The 24,571-nt window shown below is 42.4% G+C and overlaps 1 protein-coding gene across 1 annotated transcript in view; it reads right to left on the reverse strand.

Annotated features, from left to right (window-relative positions):
* The window catches only part of LOC122806087 (extracellular calcium-sensing receptor-like), a gene marked incomplete at its 5' end in the record, with an annotated part of 600,856 nt that overhangs the window by 131,880 nt on the left and 444,405 nt on the right, over positions 1-24,571 (reverse strand). The gene's annotated exons all lie outside the window — the stretch shown is intronic.

Consider the following 24,571-nt stretch of genomic DNA (forward strand, 5'->3'; position numbering starts at 1 on the left):
GTTGGTTTAGACTTTGATTTCCATCTTCTAGTAATTGTTTTTTTGATAGTCACCAGAATCAAACTTATCAAGGCCTTACTGTGTTTAGGAAATTCATACCCTGTATCCTAGATCGAAAAATTATTTCCTCAGCTGCACACATTTGTGCACCCAATATTTCTGACAGAGTACTCTGTGGAGAATTTTTTAAGTCTGCCATCTCATTACAACCCTAAAAGATATGTTTCTAGTTATCTCTTTCTTCTCCATCACACCTCCATTTGCCATCTACCTGAGGAAAAATTCTTTGGAGTCTGCTTGGAGTATAAAAATACCTATGCAAATACTTCCAAGCAAAAATCCTAAACCTTCTAGACTTTGTGACATATTTGGGAACCATACATAAGTCCTCCAATTATTTCTTTGTGAATTGCTTATCCAGTCTCTCTTCCCAATCTTATCTAACTTCCCCTGATTGATTCCTAAAGTTGTCATGTAATATTTTGTTTTATTTTATACCCTACTAGTTATCTCTTTTTAAACAGCAGCTTCTGTTTTACATTCAACTAAAAACTCTTCCAGAGCAGCCCCCAGATTCTCAAAAGCTTGCATGGTGTGAAAGATCAGTGCAGGAGCTCAAGCAGGCAATATGTCTGCCATGCGATCCAGGAACAGCCTGCAAGGGCGTGCAAGAGCTCCTGCACTAATCCTGCACAGACTAAGCCCTGGTATGCAAATCACCCCATTTGCAGGAGAAATCTATGCAAATGAGGTGAAATTGCTATCCAGGAAGCTTGCAACGGTCTGTGCAGGACTAGTGCTATCTGCAAAAATGTACTCGGTTAGTAACATTTCTGCAAAATCCAAAACAGAGCTGAGACAGCCCCAAATAAAGGCTACACATCATGTAGTAAGCATGCCAATGACCAAGTATAAGGCCATTGGCATTGCAAACAAAACAAAAATACAAAAATCAACTTTTATTTTTTTTTAGCCGATCGCAGCTGTTTAAGCGTAGGGTAGCGGCGCACAAATGGGATCAAGGGGAAACTAATAAAATAAACCTAAAATAAGCAGTCTAACTATTCTGCCATGCAAGTCAATGGCAGGCAGAAGACAGCCTGGCCAGTGAGAAGTGGTTGCTAAGGGGGGAGGCTCAGTGTGAGACATGTAACTATGCATTAGCAGGCAATCCTATGCAAATGAGGGGAAGAAAAGTGAATCCCAGTATTCCTCAGCATGTGAGTAAGGTCCCAACAGTGTAAGAGTAGGAATAGCTTGGTGCAAGCCTAGGAGTTAGGTGACATCATTGGGGGGTGCAGGCATACTGTAAATGGATTGTTGCCCTGTTGCTCGGGATTACTCCTAGCTTAGCACAGCTAAGCTATGGGGTGTATCTAAACCTGCTTAGCACTCTTTACAAAGCCTAAGCAGGTGTGCGTGCTGCACACCAGAATTTACAGGAAGAAAAAAGAAATTAAACCAGGAAATAGCAGCAGTGTGCACATTTGAGCACTCTGTTTGTGCAGCTCACACATGGGCTTAAACAGGAAGGCAGTGGGAAGGGAAAACAGCAGTAGGAAGGTAAAAGGAGAACTAGCTTAGCTGGCAGGTGAAATGTATCAGAATCAGCCAATTACAGAGGCAGCAGACCAGCCCAGCCCAGAACACTACTATAAACTATGCAAACACCTTCCCCTCTGGTTTTTCCCATACTCTACACCACCAGTGTAAACAAGCAGGGGAACTTATAACACTCAGTGCAGCAAAATGATAGGGCCTGCAAAAGATGTCATACAACAACTTGTGGAAGAGGCTGAGGGTGGTGAGGATATGAATGCTGTCCACCAACCCACAGTGAGGAGATGGAGAAAAGTGTACAGACCCAGGGTAACTTACCAGAGGCTACATGAGCTGGAGATAGTGAAGCACTATAGGGTGGACAGGGACCTCCTACAGCAAATCATTAAGCTGTGCTGGCCACGCCTCACACACAGAACTAACAGAGGGGAACCCATCCCAGTGCATACCAAGGTATTTGTAGGCCTAAACGTACTAGCTACAGGTAGCTTCAAGATCAACTGGGGATATGATGGGGATTTCACAGGCATCAGCATCCAGGGTACTCCACCAGATCCCGGATGCCATGTCAGAACATGCCGGTGATAACGTATATTTCCCCAACACCCGTGAGGCATTGGCCAGCAATATGCAACTGTTCCACCAAATAGTAGAATTCCCTGAGATAGTGGGTGCTATAGACTGCACACACACATATATATCAAAGCACCACCCAGTGAACGGAGTAAGGTCAACATCAACCGCAAGTGCTTCCCCTCCATCAACTGCCAGCTCGTGTGTGATGCTCAGGGCATAATAATGAATGTGTGTGCTGGCTGCCCTGGAAGCTATCACGGTTCCCACATCTGGCATGTGATGCAGCTGTACCAGAGATTTGCCAATGGGAACATCCCTGACGGTCACCTAGTGGGGAATGTTGGATGTGCACTGGAGCCGTGGCTGATGACACCCATCAGAAATGCACACACATCTGAACAAGAACTCCATAATGAGGGACACGCACATACTAGAATTATAATAGAGCATGTGTTTGGGATGCTCAAGTCATGGTTCCGGTGCCTGGACACATCCGGTGGAGCCTTGCAGTACGCAACAGCTACATGTTCCCAAATTGTCATCGTATGTACCATGCTACACAATATGATCCTGTGGCAACAGCTGCAGCAGGAACAGTACGGGGCAGGGCCACACAGTTCCCCATCATTGCCAAGGCCTGCACATGCACAGAGTGACTCAGAGGAGGAACAACCTGAGCCTGTCCCAGTAGGCAGAAGTAGGCATGCTCAGTATGCCCTGGCCTTGGCAAAGAGGCAAATCATAGCACATAACTCCACGTACAGACGAACAAGAACGCAATGAGAGACTACTTCGTAAAAATAAACAGGCGTTTATTGAATCCAAATAGAATGTTAGCGCTTTCGGCTAAATCAAATATTTAGCCTTCTTCAGACAAACAGCGGAATTTGGAATTACATTTCTTAAAATACATTCATAGAACCAGTTAAAATGAAGTGCATTTTTCGATTACACGTAACCATAGTTACCTTAAAGCAGAATAGTACATTGCATATGTGAATCTTGAATAAAGATAAAATGCTGTTACGTGCAATGCGACAATGTGAAAAACCATCCCTTATCACAAATATCCTTGTTTATAAATTATTTACCCAAATGTTAGATAACAAATACATATGGTGCTTACCAAATTGATCTGTCTTACAACTTACTGTGTAAATTTTATAAGATTCGAAATATTATAAAATCCGACCTAGAGGGCTAGTAAAAATAGTTGTAGCTATGCAGAAAAACAAATACTGAAAAGTATTCCTGCATGAATATTATGTATTAATTTATTAAAGACTACTAATTTACCCTCCCTATCTTATATGTATAAGAGAATACTAAAATAGCCTCTATGCAATCTATTCGAAAAAATACTAAATGTTGATAGAATTACTGGTCTAAATAAAAAAGATGCCTAAGATGTGTTATCTATTATAAGATAACCATTTCAGCACACATTTAATTGATAGATTATCATTAATCCCTGGTAATAAATGTGCCCTTGTTCGAATCTGCCACATAAGTTCGTCCATCTCCAGCCTTATTTGCCAGGGGCCACCCCTTACATCTGGCATTCTTTGTTGGACTATAACAAAGCTAAAAGAATGTCCTATGTTGTCCATAATATGTTTAGCTAAAGCATTGTTTTCGTCTTTTTTACTAATAGCATATGTGTGTTCGTATATTCTGGTCTTAATTCTACGCTCTGTCTTACCAATGTAAAAAGCTTTACATTGGTTACACAGGGCAGCATATACCACGGATTTAGATTCACAATTATAGTGGTTGTCTATTTTGTATGTCTTATCTTTGATAGTAAATTGTGAACCTACTTTGAGAAATTTACATTGTGCACAAGCACCACACTTATACATCCCATTGGGGCGTTGAAAAGTGGATTTTCTTGGTGCTCTCTCCAAAATGGCTTTAAGATTTAGACCTCTCCTATATGTCAATTTGGGTTTATCTCCTAATAATGTAGAGAGAGTGCTATCATGATTGATTACATCCCAGTTCTTATTAAAAATTTCTCTGATTTTTTGAAAATCTAGTGAGAAAGTGTGTAAAAAGGACACCCTATAATTAATGTCACTAGATCTATCCTCTCCAGACAAACAAATGGGAATTAATACATTCCTACTATTTAGATCTTCCTCGTTGGTAATTTTATTATTGAGAAGCGGGATAAATTGACCTGTCTTCCGTTTATTTGCTACCTCCAAAATGATGTTATCAATCAAGGTGAGTGGGTAACCCCTTGCTAAAAACATATTTTTTAGTTTGTTGCATTCCAGTTGGAAATCATTGTCCTCTGTTACCATACGTGATGCCCTAACTAACTGGCCTTTTACAACCGATCTTTTCTGATAGTAGGGATGGCTACTAGAGAAATGCAACAAACTATTAGAATATGTAGGTTTTCTGTACATATTACTTTTTAGTCTTTGGTTATTAACATCCTTTGTAAGAAGTATGTCGAGATAATTGATCTCGCTCTCTTCTATATTGAAGGTGAACTGCAAAAAGTTGGTCATATTAGTCATTCGTTCAATAAAATTGGGGATAAACTCCCTGTCTCCTTTCCACATACAAAAGATGTCATCCTGGTACCTAGTGTACCAGGAAACATACTGTTGGAAAATGACATCTTTGAATAAGAGTTCTTTTTCCCAATGTGCCAAAACGGCATTGGCAAATGAACCCCCACAAGGGGAACCCATAGCAACACCCGAGGTTTGGAGATAGAAACTGTTCTCAAAGACAAAAAAATTGTTTACTAAAACTAACTCCAAAAGTGTTTCAGTTAGATAAATGGTGTTTTCTTCAACTTTTTTGGCAACCATGAATTCCCTCACCCAACTAAGACCTATATCTTGTGGTATAACTGTATATAGGTCTTTGATGTCTATTGTGAGGAAAACCATGTCCGTGGTATATTCAATTTCACTTTTGTTTTTCAAGAAAGACCAAGAATCTTTACAAATGTGTGCCTCCTGTGCTAATAAAGGTTTTATTATACTATCAACAAGTTTAGCACATGCGTAAGTGGCTGAACCCCTCCCGTCCACAATTGGCCTAAATGGTGGTGCATGGAGTTGTTTATGTAATTTAGGTGTACTGAAAAAGGCTGAAATTCTTGGGGCCGGCATTTGTAAATATTTGTATGTTTCTGGGTTGATAAGTCCTTCTATAAGGAGGTCGTATAGTGTATTATTGATCCTCCTATAGGCACCATGTATTTCGTTGAGAGATACTTCCCTGTAAGCTGGTGTATCCAAGTGTTTCATCATATATTCTACATATTTAAAGTGATCCATTAATACCACCCCTCCACCCTTATCAGGTTTCATGACACGAATGTTACAATCCCTTAGGAGCTGGAGAAAATCCCACTCTAATGTGGTCATATTGTGAAGATCCCTTTGGTTGCTATACATGATCTGATTTTTATTGCCCAGAGATCTGTTTCACACATTTTCTCAAACACTACTAAAATAGGGTGGAGAGGTGGATTATATGTACTTGAAACCCGTAAGAATTCAATACTTCTGTGTTATTACCAAGTAATGAGTTTAAATTAAGTTTTCTAACAAAAACTTTCAAATCTACAAGTGTTTTTCCTATGTCCATATGTTGTCCTGGAACAAAAGACAAATCCTTTGCAAAAAAGTCAACAATGTCCTGGTGGATGTCGATAAGTGTATAATTATACACCGTAAAATCATTGTTAGAACTTTTTGAAATACGTGGTTCCAGACCAAATGAGGGGATCTGGATCATCTCCTCCTCCCCCCTCGTCTCTTGTTCCTCGTGTTGTTCACTGTTTGAGTTCTCATATGGTTGGTAACACGGGCGTTGTTGGCCTGGTGAAAATCCTGACTGTCTTGTTGGTTAGAGTCCCCCAAGAATTGGCCCTGTGTTTGGATGTTATCTCTCGGACCATGTACTGGTATATTTGCCTGGTTCGAGTTATTTGCACTAGTATTATTGTTATTCAACCTTGGGCTCCTTCTAAAGCCTTGTCTTTGTACAGGGAAATCTTCCTGGTTGTTATCGTTGTTGGTATTATCTATTAAAGTGGCATTGTTGTTTTGCCCAGTCTGGTTAGTGGTGTCCCCTTGAGTAACATGTGTTTTACTTGAAGGCCTAGGATAGGCAGTTTTGTTAGCGTAATCTGTTAAATCTCTACTTAGTTTTTTCTTTTTAGTAAATAATAATTTCTCCATGCTTGCTTCAATACTGGAGAAAATACGACAATAATCGTATTTATAGCGCAAAAATTCATTATCAGATGTAATGTTTTTCTCAAGGGCATCCAAGCCTATTGACAAGACCGCGATATCCTTAGAATAAAAGGCAATAAGAGCCTGTAAAAATTCAATACCCTGTCGGTCGAATAAACCCAGTAATTCTTGGTGGAAGGGAGAATTTTCCACCAACCCAGATGGAAAACGCCATTGTCGCAGTCCTTTTGGAACAATCTTGTTTTTAACACACTCATTAAGGTATGCGACTTCCAGTTGTAACTTTTTATATTTATATAACTTATTATCAAATTCATCAATTTTGTCTCCTAATGAATTAGTATCAGCCATTTGGTTGATATTAGGTTCAGTACGTAAACTGAACCCCTGGCTGAAAAAGTTGTTATTTACTAAAAAGTCAGCCATAGTTGGTATTCCTTGTTTGTTAGAATTCACTTGGTTGTTAGTATTAATACTGGGATTAACAATAATGTTACCTGGATGTGGTACCCCAGACAACGTAGGTGCAGAACGAAACTGTTCATTCAAGCCTGGTAAACCTCCTTCCATTGGTGTAGGTCCAGAAGCTGATGTTCCAGTTACAGGTGATTGCTGCCCATTAGGGATGGAAAAATCACTGTCACTCTGCTGCGATGAAATTAAAACAAGAGGTCTATTTGCTTGAGTGGAAGTCAACGCTGACATAGCGTCGACTTTTTGTGTAAGAGCATCAACTCTACCCAAGAGCAGTTCAACAAGAGTGGTTAAATTGTTTTTGGAACTGTCCATAACCTTTTCAGGAGTATTCCGCTGCGTAGCCAAAACCAACGAAGTATCTCCGGTTCCGCTCGCCATTTCAAACGACAATGCACAAACGAAAGACTGTTAAACTCACAACTCCACGTACAGACGAACAAGAACGCAATGAGAGACTACTTCGTAAAAATAAACAGGCGTTTATTGAATCCAAATAGAATGTTAGCGCTTTCGGCTAAATCAAATATTTAGCCTTCTTCAGACAAACAGCGGAATTTGGAATTACATTTCTTAAAATACATTCATAGAACCAATTAAAATGAAGTGCATTTTTCGATTAAACGTATCCATAGTTACCTTAAAGCAGAATAGTACATTGCATATGTGAATCTTGAATAAAGATAAAATGCTGTTACGTGCAATGCGACAATGTGAAAAACCATCCCTTATCACAAATATCCTTGTTTATAAATTATTTACCCAAATGTTAGATAACAAATACATTACCAAATTGATCTGTCTTACAACTTACTGTGCAAATTTATAAAATTCGAAATATTATAAAATCCGACCTAGAGGGCTAGTAAAAATAGTTGTAGCTATGCAGGAAAACAAATACTGAAAAGTGTTCCTGCATAAATATTATGTATTAATTTAAATCATAGCACATACACTGACACAGGAGGGACCCAGGGAATAACACCTCTATTTGACTCTCACATACAGTAAAAGGGATGCCAAACATTACACTACCTGTGCCTAACCATGTGTAGGGAGTGTACTATGTGCATCCAACATAGGAAGCCCTGCAACAACACCCTCGATACTGGGACACCCACAAGGTAAGCGACCCACACATGCCAGTCTGGGGGGGGGGGTCACATATCCAACAACAGTCATAGCCAGCAGGACAGGTGTAGACAAACACAAACAAAGGTGATGCTATGGCCTCTGAATGAGGCGTATGGGTAACCTCCCCCCCAGACCTACACAGACAGACTACAGCAGGTCAGGCAGTGGGATGTCAGTTCTGAAGGGTAGGAAGTCAGAAACTAATATGTAGATAATTAAAAGCTAAGATCTAAGTATGCCTCTAATCAGCACGATAGGTAAGACAACAGACTGAAATGGAGTACCCGACATACCAGTACAGTCCTAGCAAATGTGTACAAGTGTCAGGTGTGCCCCCCATCCTATGTAGAAATGTAGTCACAGTCAGGTGTGCCCCCTCAATCCTGTGTAGAAATAGTCAGGTGTGCCCCCCATCCAATGTAGAAATATAGTAACAGGCAGGTATGCCCCCCAATCCTGTGTAAAAATGTAGAAATAGTCAGGAGTGCCCCCACATCCTACATAGAAATATAGTAACAGTCAGGTGTGCCCCCCCCCCCCAATCCTGTGTAGAAATGTAGAAATATTCAGGTGTGCCCCCCCATCCTAAGTAAAATGCAGAAATGTAGAAATGCAGAAATGTAGTAACAGTCTATGCCAAATGATCGAAGGATACCCTGCAGAGACAGCATGCTACATGTAGGTGTACAACACAAAGTTCAGCACTGCAGTAGAAATTACCTGGACTCGATCCACACATTCAATGCAGATGGCCATACTGGGCATGCCCACACACGTAAACACATGAAGGCCATGTCTGCAAACACCAGTGGACCAGACATATCTGGCAGCTGCAGATGTTAGTGCAGACACTCCTTAGTATGCCCCACTCATGCTTTGCACACACAGTGGATAGGACTACAGGCATATATGTAAGGTCAAACACTATAATAAGCCAAAGGTAGACATACATAGATGTGTGAAAGTGGGTGACTGTGACAAAGAGCCATCCAGGCCTGTCCCACCCAGCACACAGGCAAAGGGCCGCAACCACATGAGGGTCAGATGTCACTCACTGCAGATACTAGCCATCGGTATCTGTCAGCATTACAGAGTATGTGGTGCATGTGCCAGCTGTGCAACATGACTATGCAAGGAAGTAGTCATCTAACAGGTGCATACATGTACCTGTGAAATATGACCCAGGTTGTGCCCGCATGTGGTGTGTCAACCCCTAGATGAATGGGTTATGGCCCATGCACACACTGCCTTCCCCATAGCCCCACTATGACAAGCCTGCTGAGGTCATCCACTATGAAATACACCTTTGGGAGTATTGTATCCCAGAAATGTTTATAGTGCATGCTGTAACTGTGTACTTTTGTAGTGTGATAAACTACTGAGGTAGGAGTTCTAACCTCAGCCTTGGCAACTGTCTGTGTAGAAAGCAATGCTTTTTAGGGTAGTCATACCCTCTACAATTTAAATGCTCATCATTGGTAAGGCTGCTGATGTCATCCACCTAGAAATACACCTCTGGGAAGGCAGTATCTCAGTAATCTCTGTAGCTCATCCTGTAACTGTGCATTGCTGTATTGTGATACAGTAGTTAGGTAGGAGTTCTATTCCCAGCCTTGGCAACTGTGTGTCTGTCTATGTAGAAAGCAATGCTTTTTAGGGTAGTCACAATGCCTACAATTTAAATGCTCTTCTTTGGTAAGGCTGCTGATGTCATTCACCTAGAAATGCATCTCTGGGAAGGCTGTGTCCCAGTAATCTCTCTAGTGTATGTTGTAGCTGTGTAGTGCTGTAGTGTGATAAATTAGTTAGGTAGGAGATCTAACCCCAACATTGGCAACTGTGAACAATGCTTTTTTAGGGTAGTCACAGCCCCTACAATTTAAATGCTCTAGTTTGGTAAGGCTGCTGATGTCATCCACCTAGAAATATACCTCTGGGAAGGCTGCAGCCCAATAATCTCTGTAGTGCATCCTGTAACTGCATACTGCTGCAGTGGGATAAAGTAATTACCTAGGTGTTTTACTCCAAGACATGGCATGTGTCTGTGTCTGTCTGTATAGGGAGCAATGCTTTTTAGGGTAGTCACATTCCTTACAAGTCAAATGCTCAACTTTGGCAAGGCTGCTGATGTCATCCACCCAGAAATACACCTCTGGGAAGATTGTAGCTCAGTAATCTCCATAGCATGTGCCCTACTTGTGTACTGCTGTAGTGTGATGTAGAGCTCTGGTAGGATTCTATTCCCACCCACGGCAGGTCTGGATGTTTTGTGTGTGTTTCAATGCCTGTGGAGCGAGCAATGTATTAGAGGCTAGTCACACTCAGAACATGTCAAATGCCCTACTTTGGCAATCCTGCTGATGTCAGCCAATGTGATATACACATTTGGGGAAGGAGGCCTTCAATAATCCCTATGGTGTGTCCTATAACAGCTCTATGCTGTAGTATGATATAAATCCCTGTTAGGGGTTCTATACCCACACAAGTCAGTTGTGGATGTTTTGTGTGTGTTCCAATGCCTGTGTAGGATGCAATGCATTTTAGGCTAGTCACACTCAATACATGTCAAATGCCTACTTTGGCTATCCTGCTGATGTCAGCCAATATGATATACATCTTTGGGGAAGGAGTAGTCCAATAATCTCCGTGGCACATACTATACCTGTATAGTGCTATAGTGTAATAAACTAGTTAGGTAGGGGTTCTACTCCCAAACATGTCAGGTGTGTGTGTGTGTGTGTGTGTGTGTGTGTGTGTGTGTGTGTTTGTGTGTGTGTGTGACACCAGTGCCCAATGTGGAGTGGATTTTGCAAATTTCTTATATGGTGGCCCTAGTATATATCACAATGTTCCCTGTACATGCATAACAGATGTGAAATAGCCAAGAGGCTGGGGTGAAAATCCATACCCATACATGTGACATCAAGGCCAGGCAATTACAGTTAGCAACCCCAGTATTACCTAGAGCACACTCACCCCATGTCTCATACACACACACACTCATACACACACACACATGCCGAGGCAACAGCCAATATGTGCGTAGTACACTGCATACTGGTGACTGATAGTAACTATGGGGTGAATGCAGTGGCCTACAGAGGGCATAGCACCATGTCCAGCTGTCCAATAGGCACATACATGCAGACAGTGCACCTTCCCCATGTTCCCTACTGGACAACTGCAACATCTGTGGTGCCATCACATGTGACCTACAAAGGACATACCATGCCTGAAAACATGCCCTGTATGGACAGATGCCACTGACACCAGGGAATGTCATTAGCATGCTATTAATGTAGGTGCAGGGGTAACCTGCTGTCCATTACCAGTTCCTACCACAGGTGGCCAAGACTGGCACATCTGATGATAATTTGCACACACAACATGGGCCTGACACCCCAGGTACAGTTCCACATGTCACTGTACATGCATGTGGGAGGTGTGCACATCCCAGACACTGTCCATGTCATGGACTAAGGGACACATACATGGCAAGCATTGCACAGCATTGGCCACATGCAATTGTCACCCAGGTGACTGGATGGTGGATACAATACCCACCTGTGAGGGCAAATGCAGAAACTACAGCCCTGAGCCACAATGCAGACCTTTGTCATGTGGCCTGATGCCAAGGTATACCCATCACCTAGCCTTGTATAGCCATCTGGCACAGTCGCCCACCACATACCCATGCATGTCGGAACTGGCACCCTGTGTGTCTATATGTGTGTTGTATGATGCGTATGATCACATCCACACTCACTACAATTCCCAGTGACATACTGAAGCATGCTGCCTGATGCCAGACACCCCCCCATACCTTTTGCCCATAGAATCTCCGTATGACCCATGTGGTACATGTGATACCCGCACAGTAATGTGTTTTGCCAATCTCACTAGTGATGAGCTGTATCCCTGGCCCTGCCAAGTGTGCCAATGTGTGTGCATCCCTATGAGAGTGTGGCTGAGTTGATGCTGGCACCTGTTCATGTGGACAGGCACGTGTACTTCACCTTCCGTATAGCTACCATATCCCTGTTGCAGATGTCACTCACCATCACATATATTCTGAGGACTCCACAACAGATAACCTATGTGGCGCATCCAATAACTGCATAGGACTGTGATAGCACTATGTAGTCATCAGGGGTTTGATACCCTGTGCTGGTAGGTGTGTGACACAAACATGATTAGGCTTTACTCTCCCACCACTCCCTGACTTGTCAATGCCCCTGTCTGCCTCTCTCACTCCCTCACTGGTGGATGTGGAGACCTACACCTGCTTTTCTTAGGCAGCAGCATGTGTATTTTAAGTGATGCTCATGATCAGCTGATGGCCTCTGCATGCATTACAGACCTGCCTAGCTGATTGCATGTGGAACAGCTGTGATAACATTCCCATAGCCAATTGCATGGAAACACACTCCAATATCTAGGAACATCATGTTGGTGTTGGCCCTTTTCATTCACTGTGAGCAGGAAGTAGAGCTGTTGTTTGGCAAACAACATCTCAGATGGATTGGGGCCTTACTTTTAACAACAAACACTGTGGAAACAGGGCAACACACAGGAGGGGGATGTGCCCGACCTGACTACAGACTGTAAGTGCTACTATACTGCATTTGGAGTAATGTTGGTTTAACAGTGTGTGTGTGTGTGTGTGTGTGTGTGTGTGTGTGTGTGTGTGTGTGTGTGTGTGTGTGTGTGTGTGTGTGTGTGTGTGTGTGTGTGTGTGGATATGGCTGTCCTACATGTTTTAATACCTGCCATGGCAGTTCTATGTTTATGAGGAATCCCCATTTTTACGGTCATCTGCAGACTTGGCAGTGTGTTGTGCCTTTGGTTTCATGTGTTATCCACAGAGCATCTGTCTGTGAACTGCAGAAGGTAGTGTGAGGATTGCAGTCTGTAGATGGTGAAAGATGTGACAGTTATTGACCTCATACCCCTCATAGGATATATGTTGCAACAAACCCTGTTACAACAGTAAATGTATGAGGTTATCACAGCAACATGCCAATATTAGCCCTGTGTATGTGCTTCCAGCCACAACTCTGTCAACCTTTGTGCATATGTCGTGCATTAAGAGGTGCATATGTGCTGTACACCATCATTAGTGTCATCATATCTGATAACAAGCCAGTGAGATATCAGACTGCTACACATGTTATGTACAGTAGGGGTTATATTTGATTACATGACTGTGGACATTCTGTGGTTGTCTGTACAGTACTGAGGTCTGTGTACTTATGGTGAATGCCAACAGTGTGTGCATTGTTAATATGTATGTCATCATAGCTGATAACAAGCCAGTGAGATATCAGACTGCTACACGTTATGTACAGAAGGGGCTATATTTGATGACATGACCTGGACATTCTGTGGTTATCTGTACAGTACTGAGGTCTGTGTACTTATGGTGAATGCCGACAGTGTGTGTATTGTTAATATGTACCTTGGCCTGTGTACAGACTGTGGTAGATGTCATCGTCCTAGGTCCCATCCTATCTGTTGTTACATGCTGCTCCACTGTAGGTTACCATATTGGCTTACATGTTTGTAGGGCCATACATGCACACATGTCCCATACCACAGACAGGCATCAGACCACACTGTGTAGCGGCCCAGTATATGTAGGGTCAGTGTGTGAATGGCACTTATGAGGATGGTGTTGAACAGATAGTCCATAAACTGTAATATTATGCTAGTTTACCATATGTGGCTGTGGCAGTGTTCACATTGGTTGTGGTTATGCACTTTCATACAGGTGTATCTTAACTTGTGCTGTGACATGCCTATAGAGCCTGCTATATATGCAGGTACATGTGCATTCCCCCATAGGAGATGTAGGCCAGTGTTGAGCCAGTCTGCCTGTAGCCTGCACAGTGCTTTGTTACATGCCTAGCAGCTTAGTGTACTTACCCAGTGAGGTGTCATGTCCAGATACTTTCCAGATGTACTGCTGTTAGGCCTCCCTTAACAGTCATGTATGTCAGACAGAGCGGTGAGATGCTGTACAGATGTATGTCAATATCTACTGGGGAGTATGTGGCCATGGTCTGTACTAACAGTTATTATGTGTCAGGACAGACAGAGGTGTGTGAATGCATAACCTATGGGGGCTAATGTATACCAGTTATGTGTTATACCCATCTACATGGCTGTTAACATCCATATTGTCAGGCTTGGTCCACATGTTCTGCACTAAGGGGTTCTGTGTATACTTCTGGACTGTACAGAGCATGTCAGAATGTCCACATCTATTGGCCAATATCTCTGCTGTAGTCCACAGGAGCATTACGTGCTTTCAGCGGTACTGTACTATGATGTCATTAGGATGTCTGTCATTAACCAATGGTGTACATGTGAAAAGCAGATGTGGCCTCCCACACACCATCTCTGTGAAGACAATCCCTATTACAGTAGCTATAGTCTGCTAATATACCTGCTATACATGCCTGACATCCCCTTGCACTACGAAGGTGGGACTATAGGGGCTGGGGGTAGGTCTACACCCCATGTTCAGGACATATGGTGAATATATATGTACATATGATTATCCAGATATCTATATAGATAATTACACATGTACATATCGACATATATAGATGGGTGTGTGTGTATATGTACATAGATATGTGTATACACACCCAGATATATACATATACAGAGCAGTATATGTCTTCACATATACAGATGGAGATACATATGCACATATAAGTATACCATACTGCCATGCCTGCCAGCAGTACACTGCTGTTGTATCCCCCCACATACGGTAGGGCTGGGGCCATATATGTGTGGGCTTCACCTGCACAATACATGTGTGCACATATGCACTCCAGAGGCCAGTGTATGTAACAGTGGTATATGGCCCTGTATTAATGAGTCTGGGGGGATGCACAATACATAACCTAGGCTGTTACAAGATGTGGGGGTATCAGGGGTGAGCTGCCTTAAGGTATCTGGATGTACAGTACCATACATGTCACCTATCTTGACATTACTTACATAAAGTAGGTTATTGCAGGCCTACTGCCTCTTGCCATACAGACTGTTCTGTGTGCCAGTGTGCCTGTGATGGTGTCAGTTATGCCTTGTTATGTAACAGTTACATCCCATTTGGTCAACTGAAGTCTTTACCACCTAGCGATTGTGTACCGAGTGTAGATAGAGGCTGCTGTACTATACACCTGCATCACTTACTGTTGATTGTGTGGTATCCTGTGTCCCAGTCTGTCCTTACTAATGTATGATTTGAAGGGCTTGGCCTGGACAGTAACAGTCATGGACCTTTCTAGACTACTGTATTAGTATAACTGTTTTACAGTTGCATTACTCTGTTGATATGCATGTCAGTGTCTGAACAGCTATATAACATGGTATGTAATTCTGTAATAATACACAAATAAAGGTATTCCATTTCTGCAAACCTGCGTGCGGTATTTATCCTATGACCTCTCTATGTATATATGTTGCAGGCAATGAATGTCATTTGTATGGTTGGATCATCCAGTCTCCAGTTGTTAGGGTGTTCACTGTAGGCATAGTAGGTGTGCCATATTGTTTGCGCCTACCACATAAGTATCTTACTGTACATATGTCTGTGTGTGTATGTGTAGTCACATTTATATCTCTGTATATGTATATGTATATATATATATATATATATATATATATATATATATATATATATATATGTTACCAGACCGCATGAAAAAACAAAGATCATTATCACTAAAAACGAACAAACTCAGTGACACAAAAAGCATTCAAAATGAATTCAAAATGAATTGCAAAGAAAACACCCGAGTCTCTTGTATTATTTAGTGCTGTCATCTTCTGTATTATCAAGACTTCTTCAGAAAGACATGTTTCATTATTAAATGCGACCATTTTATCATTGTTTAAATACAATATTTCAAGCTGTTTATTTAAATTACCAGCAAAGTTCTTAACCAATAATACTGTGAGACCAGTGGTCCTGCAAGGTGCTGTGTGTATCTTCATTATCATTATAATAAAGAGGTGATTCAGTTACCAGAAGTCCTGCAAGGTGCTGTGTGCATCTTCATTAGAAAATAATTTAGCTGTCAGGAGGGGAACCTGTAGTGCTGTGTGTATACAAGGGTCGTGTGTTTAACATATACCTTAATTAGACGTCCTTATTTGGTATCGTGTGCATACCACGTATGCTTTGCGATACCTCAAAATAAAACAATTGGTGTAAACAAAGTCACCCATGAAGTCTATTGTTATTGCCAAGAAAATATTCGTCCCATGTGGGATGACCCAAAAATTAGGTGTTTTTCTTTGCAGTAACCTCATGTCTCTAAAGTTAAGCATGGCTGTGCTCATATGTGCATGGACTACAGTGTGTGGAAGACCGAAGATACTTGGGTCAGGACAATGCACAAGATGAGTCCTGAGGGGAGGAGGGGTGGGGGTGGGCAACGTGTGGTGGTGTGGCTGCTATGAGCCAGTAACCAGAGAAGGATGGTGACTGCATGTGTGCAGCAGGGGGTGGGGGACTGTGGATAAAGAAAATATGGGTCGAGGAGAGGCTGGGTTGGATGGGCCTGTACTAGTCAGCTCACCTAGTGGGTGGGGGTGAGGGGAATGAAATATAAAGAAATAAAAAATAAAAGAAAAATAATTTAAATCCCTATTTAAATAAAACAAATAAAATAAAATAAACTTGGCAATTTATTGCAGGGCGGACATATTTGGCTGTGGGGGAGATGCCAATTCGTACAAGACGTATATTGTTTGGGGCCTCTCAACCCCATTAACGGTGCATGTAGACATATATGTTTCTGTTAATCTACCATTGCTATCTACAGATGTATGGACTATATACCTATATAGGTATATATTGCATAATACCTACAGAGATATATATTTGCCTTCATATATGTAACTTGCTGTTTATATGTGGACATAGTGGACATATAGGTGTTGACATATATATATATATATGTGTAGATGGCATTTGCATGTATATATGTTCATATATATTTATATATATGTATTTATTCTGAATATATATATATATATATATATATATATATATATATATATATATATATATATATATATATATATATAGCTACATTTATAGATATGTTGTATCTGTTTAGATATTAATGTATTTACACACACACATACATCTAGATGTTGGTAGACATTCTCTGTACTATTGCATGACTGGGCTGGATGTTATGTTTCTGAAAACATCAGATTTATGTATGTCTGGCATGGCTTAGTGGTAAATCACTTTGTGTATGGTGTGCATTGTCCTGCATTCGAGCCTTGCAGAGGCTGTTTATTTTGTTGCTGGGCAGAACACAGGCCATTGGATACAGAGTGATTAAGGCACTTTAAAGCAGTTATAAGCAGGTTCATAGGTTCATAGGTGGGTACTAGGCTATTGGCCCTAGGGCCTATATAAGCCTAGCCAAAAGGTACCCTGGCTTTTGCCACCCAAAAAAATTATTTTCCTGTGCCACTGCCGATCAGAGCCACAGAAGTGATCCCCAGGGTTAATTTCCTATCTCCCATCCAATCATCAAGATTTTTCTTGAAGAGTGCTAATGAGGAGCTTTGTTTGATATAGATAAGTAGTTTGTTCCAGAGTATGGAAAGTCTCTGGGACAGGAATCTGTCTCTCTATCATGTTCTGTTTATTGTGGTGACAAGGTTTAGGTCCCTAGAGCGTGTAGCTCGGAGGGATTGGGATTTCTTTAAGTGGAGTATGTCCAAAAGCTCTGGGTTTGACATAACGTTGTGTGTTAGGCAGAGATCGCCTCTGAGTAGGCGATATGCAATGGAGTAAAGCTGCAGTTTTTTGAGATGGTCTGCGTAGGGCATCTGTTTGAGGCTAGTAATCCTCTTTGTGAGGTATTTCTGTGGCCTTTCCAGTTGTTGTAGATGTCTTGTGAGGTACATACCAAAATGGGCATTGTACTCTATAATGGGTCTAATGAGTGACGAGTAGAGGGGAACAATGACCTCTTTTTTCCTGGATGAGAAACCTTTTGTGGTGAGGTGTGCCACATAGAAGGATTTCCTGACAAGTGTGGCAATGTGAGTATCAAAGGAAAGACAACTGCCCACCTGTGTCCCAAGGTCTCTTATCACACTTTTGGTGTTAAGTAGACCACCGCCTATGTGGTAGTTCATGGGTACAGAGGTTTTACCAAAAGGGATGACAATGCACTTTTTAGCATTGAGCTTAAGGCCATGGCTTTGACACCAGGCAACTGTCTCAGCAAGGCCCTTTTGTAGGATGTCCACATATTTTGGAGTTTTGATTATGGCTCCTAGTTTGCAGTCATCTGCAAACTTCATTAGCCAAAGACCTTCTGTGTTAGCCTGTACTTCAGAGAAGTAGATACCAAACAAGAGAGGACCCAGGACAGAACCCTGTGGTACTCCACTTATCACTGGTCTGAAGTTGGATTTGGAGTCTGCTACTTTCACATTGTGTGTTCTGTCAGTGAGCCAGTTGGCAACCCATCTTGTGACATATGGATTTATATCTAGTTTAGTGAGTTTATCTATAATTCCAGAGTGGGGGATGGTGTTGAAAGCCTTGGTGAGATCTAGATAGGCTGTGTTAACCACCTTACCCTCATCTATGGCTTTGGTGACCGCCTCAAAGAAGTTTATCAGGTTTAGGAGACATGATCTGCCTTTTACAAACCCAAACTGGGTGGAGTCCTGAGTTTGGAGATTACCAATGTCATTGTTTATAAGTTCTGTGATGATATGTTCCATAGCCTTGCAGACCAGGCTCGTCTGGCTAATGGGGCAGTAGTTTCCAGGGCCCATGGTGGCTCCCCCTTTGTGGAGTTGGATAACTGTTGCTGTGCACCATTCAGTGGGCACATAGCCTGAGGTGAGGCTATGATTGAGCATGGTACTTAGTTGGGGTCCCAGTTTGTTCTGTAGTTCATGTAGAACGCAGCCTGGGATGTTGTCAGGTCCCATGGATGCTGTGTTCTTGGCTTTGGAGAGTGTGTTTTTTACCTGTGCAGCCATGATTCAAGGAACTTTGCATTCTTCCGGTATAGATCTGCCAGGATGTTGGCAATATCAGTTGGTTCTGTATATTTAGTGCTATTGTGATGTAACTCAGAGCAAATATGAGTGTTGCCATTGAGATTCTTGACATAGCTATAGAATGCTTTGTGGTTGTCTTTAGAGTCAGTGGCGATTTTGTTTTCGTAACTAGCTTTGGAGAATTTTATGAGGGATCTCAGCTTCTTACTGAGGCTGACCAGGGAGTTTCTCCAGTCATGGGATTTTACTTTTTTTTGGAACAGTTTCTTTCTTCTGTTGTAGAGTTTGTTTATGGCAGGGGACCACCAGACTGGCATCCTTCTTTTGGAGGATAGCATCTTGGTTCTGTTAGGGATTATATGATCCATGCGCTCATGTAAGTGCTTATAAAGTGCATTTGTGTAGGATTCAGCAGTTATACCTCTACTGTCCGTCAGCATGGGTGTCGTGAATTTGCCACTTCTGTCTTAAGAAGTGTGAAGTTGGTTTTGGAGAAATTATTTACGGTGGTTTCCCTAATGGGGGGGGGTAGGGATGTGGATGTCTAGGGTGATTAGCTTGTGATCGGATCTGACCAACGAGGAATTGACCTCTGGTGTGGAGCACCGGGTGCCCATGTTGGTAATAACCAGGTCTAGTATACTGCTGCCCCTGGTGGGGGTGTGGATAAGTTGATCCAAGTCATTAGAATTTATGAATTCCAGAAAACGTTGAGCACAAGAGTTGGTACAGGAGTAGTTTTCCCAGTTAATGGTGGGGTAGTTGAAATCGCCCATTATTAGGGTGTTAGGTTATACCCTAATATTTTCCAGTGTATCAAGAAATGAGGAGTGGGAATCCTGGGGCATGGTAGGGGATCTGTAGCAAACTACAATTTGGATTGCAGTCTTGCCCAGAGTTAGTTGCACTTGGCTAATCTCGGATGCATTATGCTGAGCAACTAGCCTGGAGGTGTGGATATCCTTTATGAATATGGACACGCCTTCGCCTTTAGTGTTTCGGTCCAGGTTAGGTGGCCGAAAGGTGTGGTATGAATTATAGCCTGGTAATGCAGAGGTACTCTCTGGAGCCTTGGACCAGGTCTCTGTCACTGCACAGATGTCAATGTTCTCCATTTTAAGGAGTGACTCGAGTGAGTGCATTTTCAGGTTTAGACTTCTAGCATTGAGTAGCAATACCCTCAGATTCTGCTTGCTTGTACCTGTTACAGTGGTGAATTTGTCATTTGAACCTTGCCTAAAAAAGGCACTATAGGGGTGGCTAGAGCCTTAGCCAGTATCCAGAATCTCAGGGGCGATAGGTGCAGGCCATCTCTGTCAAAGCATCGTGGTTTGTCGATCATGTTATCCCAGGCAGATAGGTACTGGATCCCCTTAGAATGACACCAGTAGCTTAGCCAATTGTTGAAGGCAATCATTTTGTCCTTGTACTGTGGTAACATTCTGGATGATGGCAGGATGCTACTCAGGGCTAGGGTCATACCTGCCTGGGCTACAAGATCAGACAGCTCCTCCATGTCCCTTTTCAAGTAGTCCAGGAAGGTACATCTCTGGTCATTCACACCAACATGGACAGTGACAGAGTCATATTTGTACTTGTTGTGAAGTGACCTGAGTGCATGCGGGTTTGTGTGGAGGTAAGCACTGCTAACTTCTGGTTACAGTTTGCTACACTCAGTTAGCTTTTAAATTGCTTAACGTGTGTAGGCATAGCTTACCCCAGTGGAAACAGGCTTAAACCCTCTTACTGCTGCTTAAAAGTGCTTACTTCCGCTTACCCCCGCACTAATTTCTTTAAAAGAAAAGAAAAAGAAGTTGATAGGAAAGTGGTGAAAAAAGGGGCACAAAGAGAGAAAGACAGTAGGGAAAATATCCAGGAATTTGCAGGAAGGGTGTAGGGAAGGTTCATAGCTGCCCATTTCTTATATAGCTACAGATGTGCATATACACTGAATCTGGAGGTAGATTTGGACACTCAAACCCCTTGGGGGGGGTGAAGACAGCAATAATTAATTGTGATGCCAATTAGACCAGATTACATGTGTCCAGTGGACACGTGTACAAAATGGACAGCTATGTATGGGGTGAGATTGTTTTGTGGGAACAGATTGCCCTTTTTTTTCAGGTGACAGTGGGATGTTGGGGAGGGGTAGTAGGTATATTTGGGGAGATAGGTTGGGTAGGTTAACAGACGAGACAAACAAGACACATACAGGGGTGGTATATGACATATGTGGGGCTAAACACCTTGGACGGGGAGGGTTGTTTGGAAGTCGCAAGCCCATGAGCCCCCCAATGGAAACAGTGGGACTGAGGTCCCCACCCATGGGCAGTCACCACTGCACCTTCACGGCCCCAAAGGTGGCTGTGCTGGGGGCTGGGTAGGAGGGGCAGGCTCACCCTCTAATTGCACCATGTGGCCCTCAAGTTGGCGTAGCTTGTCTCAAATCTTCTTGTCGAGCTCGCTATGCACCATGGCCTGCACCTGATGGCAGGTGACAGGCACCTGTCCGCCCCCACTCCCAAGGGGGGTGAGCCCCATCCCCTGCGATGGTTCCACATGAAGGTGGTGCAGGGCCAACCGAGGAGGAGATCCCAGACTGAGCCAAAGATGTGCTGATGTCCGGTGCTATGGCCAGCTGAGGTATGACAGGTGGGTCTGTTGAGACCGGCCTTCACATACGAGCTATGGTGTTGCAGTTTTAAGAAAGATATCAGTTAGTAATAGACAACAGCATTCAGGATTAGTTATAACAGCATGCATAGGTATTCCCATTAACCCAAGACACCAGATTTACAACAGTTGCAGAGCGAGCAGAAAACATGCATATATGGGACAACAGTGGCCATTACAACAGCATGCAGGTTTCATTGATGGCAACAGGCTACCAATATGGGAGTATTTTAACATGGCGCATGCATAGAACCAAATGTGAATATTTATAAACCAATAGGATATATATCCCGACAGAAGTTTGGAGTGTACACGTACCAATTGAGGTGTGTAATTAGGTTATTGTAGCATATATGGTGGGGCTGAGAGAGAGAGAGAGAGAGATCCATTAAGAAGTAATATATCCCCATAGTATTCACAACTTTCTTAGTCACTGCAGTGATCTGTCCTTTACATGTATTATTACACTACCCATTGTCCTTACTTTGCACAATGGTATGTTTGCAGATTAGTATTTATGTGGACTGTGTCTTAGGTATAATCTACACCTCTTACATGTTATAGCTGTGGAGAAAATCACTGTTAACACAACCTGACAATTTCTACACATACTCGCAGATTCCATGCTTGTAGACATGTATATAAGTGAACTGTGTTGTACCTACAGTCTACACCTCTTACCTGATATAGCTGTAGAGAAAATCATTGTTAACACTACCTGACAAATTCTACACATACTCCCAGATTCCATGTTGATGTTATACACATACTTAACAATCTGTTATTGCACACACTCTGGTTATGGCTTGACAGGATGCAGGTGTTAATGTGACATATTTTGAGAATAGCTGTCATACACTTTGGGTGAGATGCTGCAATGACAGGTTTGTTTTCATATACATTCACTGACTATGTACAGGTCTGACTATCAGTTATATGTCAGTAAAAGCTGCCTACATTTCTTGGGTCATCACACTGATATGTCAGGGGAACAGGTTACCTGGCAGAAGATTTGGGCCATTTATCTGGACATGCTGGACAGATCAGAATAGTCGATGGGTATGACTATGCATACAGCTTACTACCTGAAAATTCTGCCACAGTCTGTACAATTGATGGTTATGATTATGCTTACAGCTTACTATCTGTACATTCTAGCAACTTCTGTACAGTTGTTAGGTCGAATTATGCATATAGCTTTCTATCTGAATATTCTCACAAACTCTGTACAGTTGTGGGGTATGATTATGCATACAACTTACTACCACTCCCAGGATTCAAACCCCTGCTGTGTGTGGTAAAAATATTACAGTTTCTGTTTATGTGTCCCTCAGTTGTACAATATGACTGACCTCTTGGGACTTCCAACATTGTTATACTGAACTTCCTACACATTTTATCTGCGTTTAACAGTGTGGGTAACACTGCTTAATACAACAGTACTATTTATAGAACACAACACTGCAACAACATATGAAAACAGAATGTACACAAGCACTCCAGGGGTTATACTTTAATTCACAAGATATTACACCTTTATTTCCACACAACCTATATGACAGTCTTCCTGCCATATTGTCTAGTTTATTCAGTACATCCCATACACAATACATTTTTATACTGGTACAACACTTTCTAGAACTGTTATATTTATTTGTTATGGCAGTACATGCAAGATTATTACTAACCTGCCTCGCGACACAGCCTTTGCAGCCCAGCAGCATGGGCTTGCTTGTTCACAGCCCACTCATCTGCAACTGTCAGTGAAATACCATGATATTTAGCCATTACCTATCCATAGGATACACAAGCTAGGCAATCATTATCTATGTAGTACAATGGGTACTTAGTGCTGGGGCATTGGCCATCTACCTTGATTCTTGAATCCACTGCTCCAAGAGATTCCCCCCCCTCCACCACTTCAGGTCAGCATGGTGATGCCTGACCTGCTCACCAGTCCGGGGAATACCAGAGGCACTGGTGAGGTCAAGGGTGAGACTGTCCCAGGCCTCCACTTTATACTGAGAGCCCTGGTACTGGTCCTGTAGTAGTCTCTGGTCATGGTGTTTTACCAGGAGCCATACCATGAATCTGGACTCCTGGGTGCCCCAGCACTGTGCTCTAAATCGAGTGCCTTCCCCAACTCCAGCCATTCTTCCTACAGTAGGGAGCTGCAACCAGTTATGGGAAGTATTTGTGCCTGTGGGGTTTAAATACGCCCAATTTGCCGCACTTTCCCATGATTGGATGGTTTGAAAAGGCTAAGCTATGGCACACCTGCTTACCTAATGTTGGTATTGCTTAAAAGGGTATACCACTGGGCAGATTGAGTTAGCCAGCCTACACATTGCTTACACCAAGTAAGCTGAGTTGTGCAGTGCTTAGCATTGCTTAATATTTCATTAGCATTAAATTTTCCTTTTGGCATTGATTTATTATTTGTTACATCTGTGTCTGGTATCTGTGATTCATGTGTACGTACACTGTATGGGGTCCTGAGGAGTTCAACACTTTATTACAATAACACCTCACATCTGGCCTTACTGCAGTACTCCAATTCACATATTTATGTTATGTAGCAAGTTATACATCAACCTGTGCATACATTCCTTTCATATGTTCAGTTTGCATTTCCTGTGGTGAGGATTTGTTTGTTGAAACCTCAATTTTATGTTCTGCTATGATGGCTTAGTGGTTAACTACTGTGATTGCAGTATACAGGGTCTTGGGTTCGAGCCTTGCAGAGGCTGTTTATCTTGTTGCTGGGCAGAACATGGGCCATTGGATACAGAGTGGTTAAGGCACTTTAAAGCAGTTGTAAGCGGGTTTGCACGGCGGTAAGCACTGCTAACTTC

The sequence above is a fragment of the Protopterus annectens genome, chromosome 7.part0 (assembly GCF_019279795.1).
Source record: "Protopterus annectens isolate FY-2018-M chromosome 7.part0, PAN1.0, whole genome shotgun sequence".
Lineage (NCBI taxonomy): Eukaryota > Metazoa > Chordata > Ceratodontiformes > Protopteridae > Protopterus > Protopterus annectens.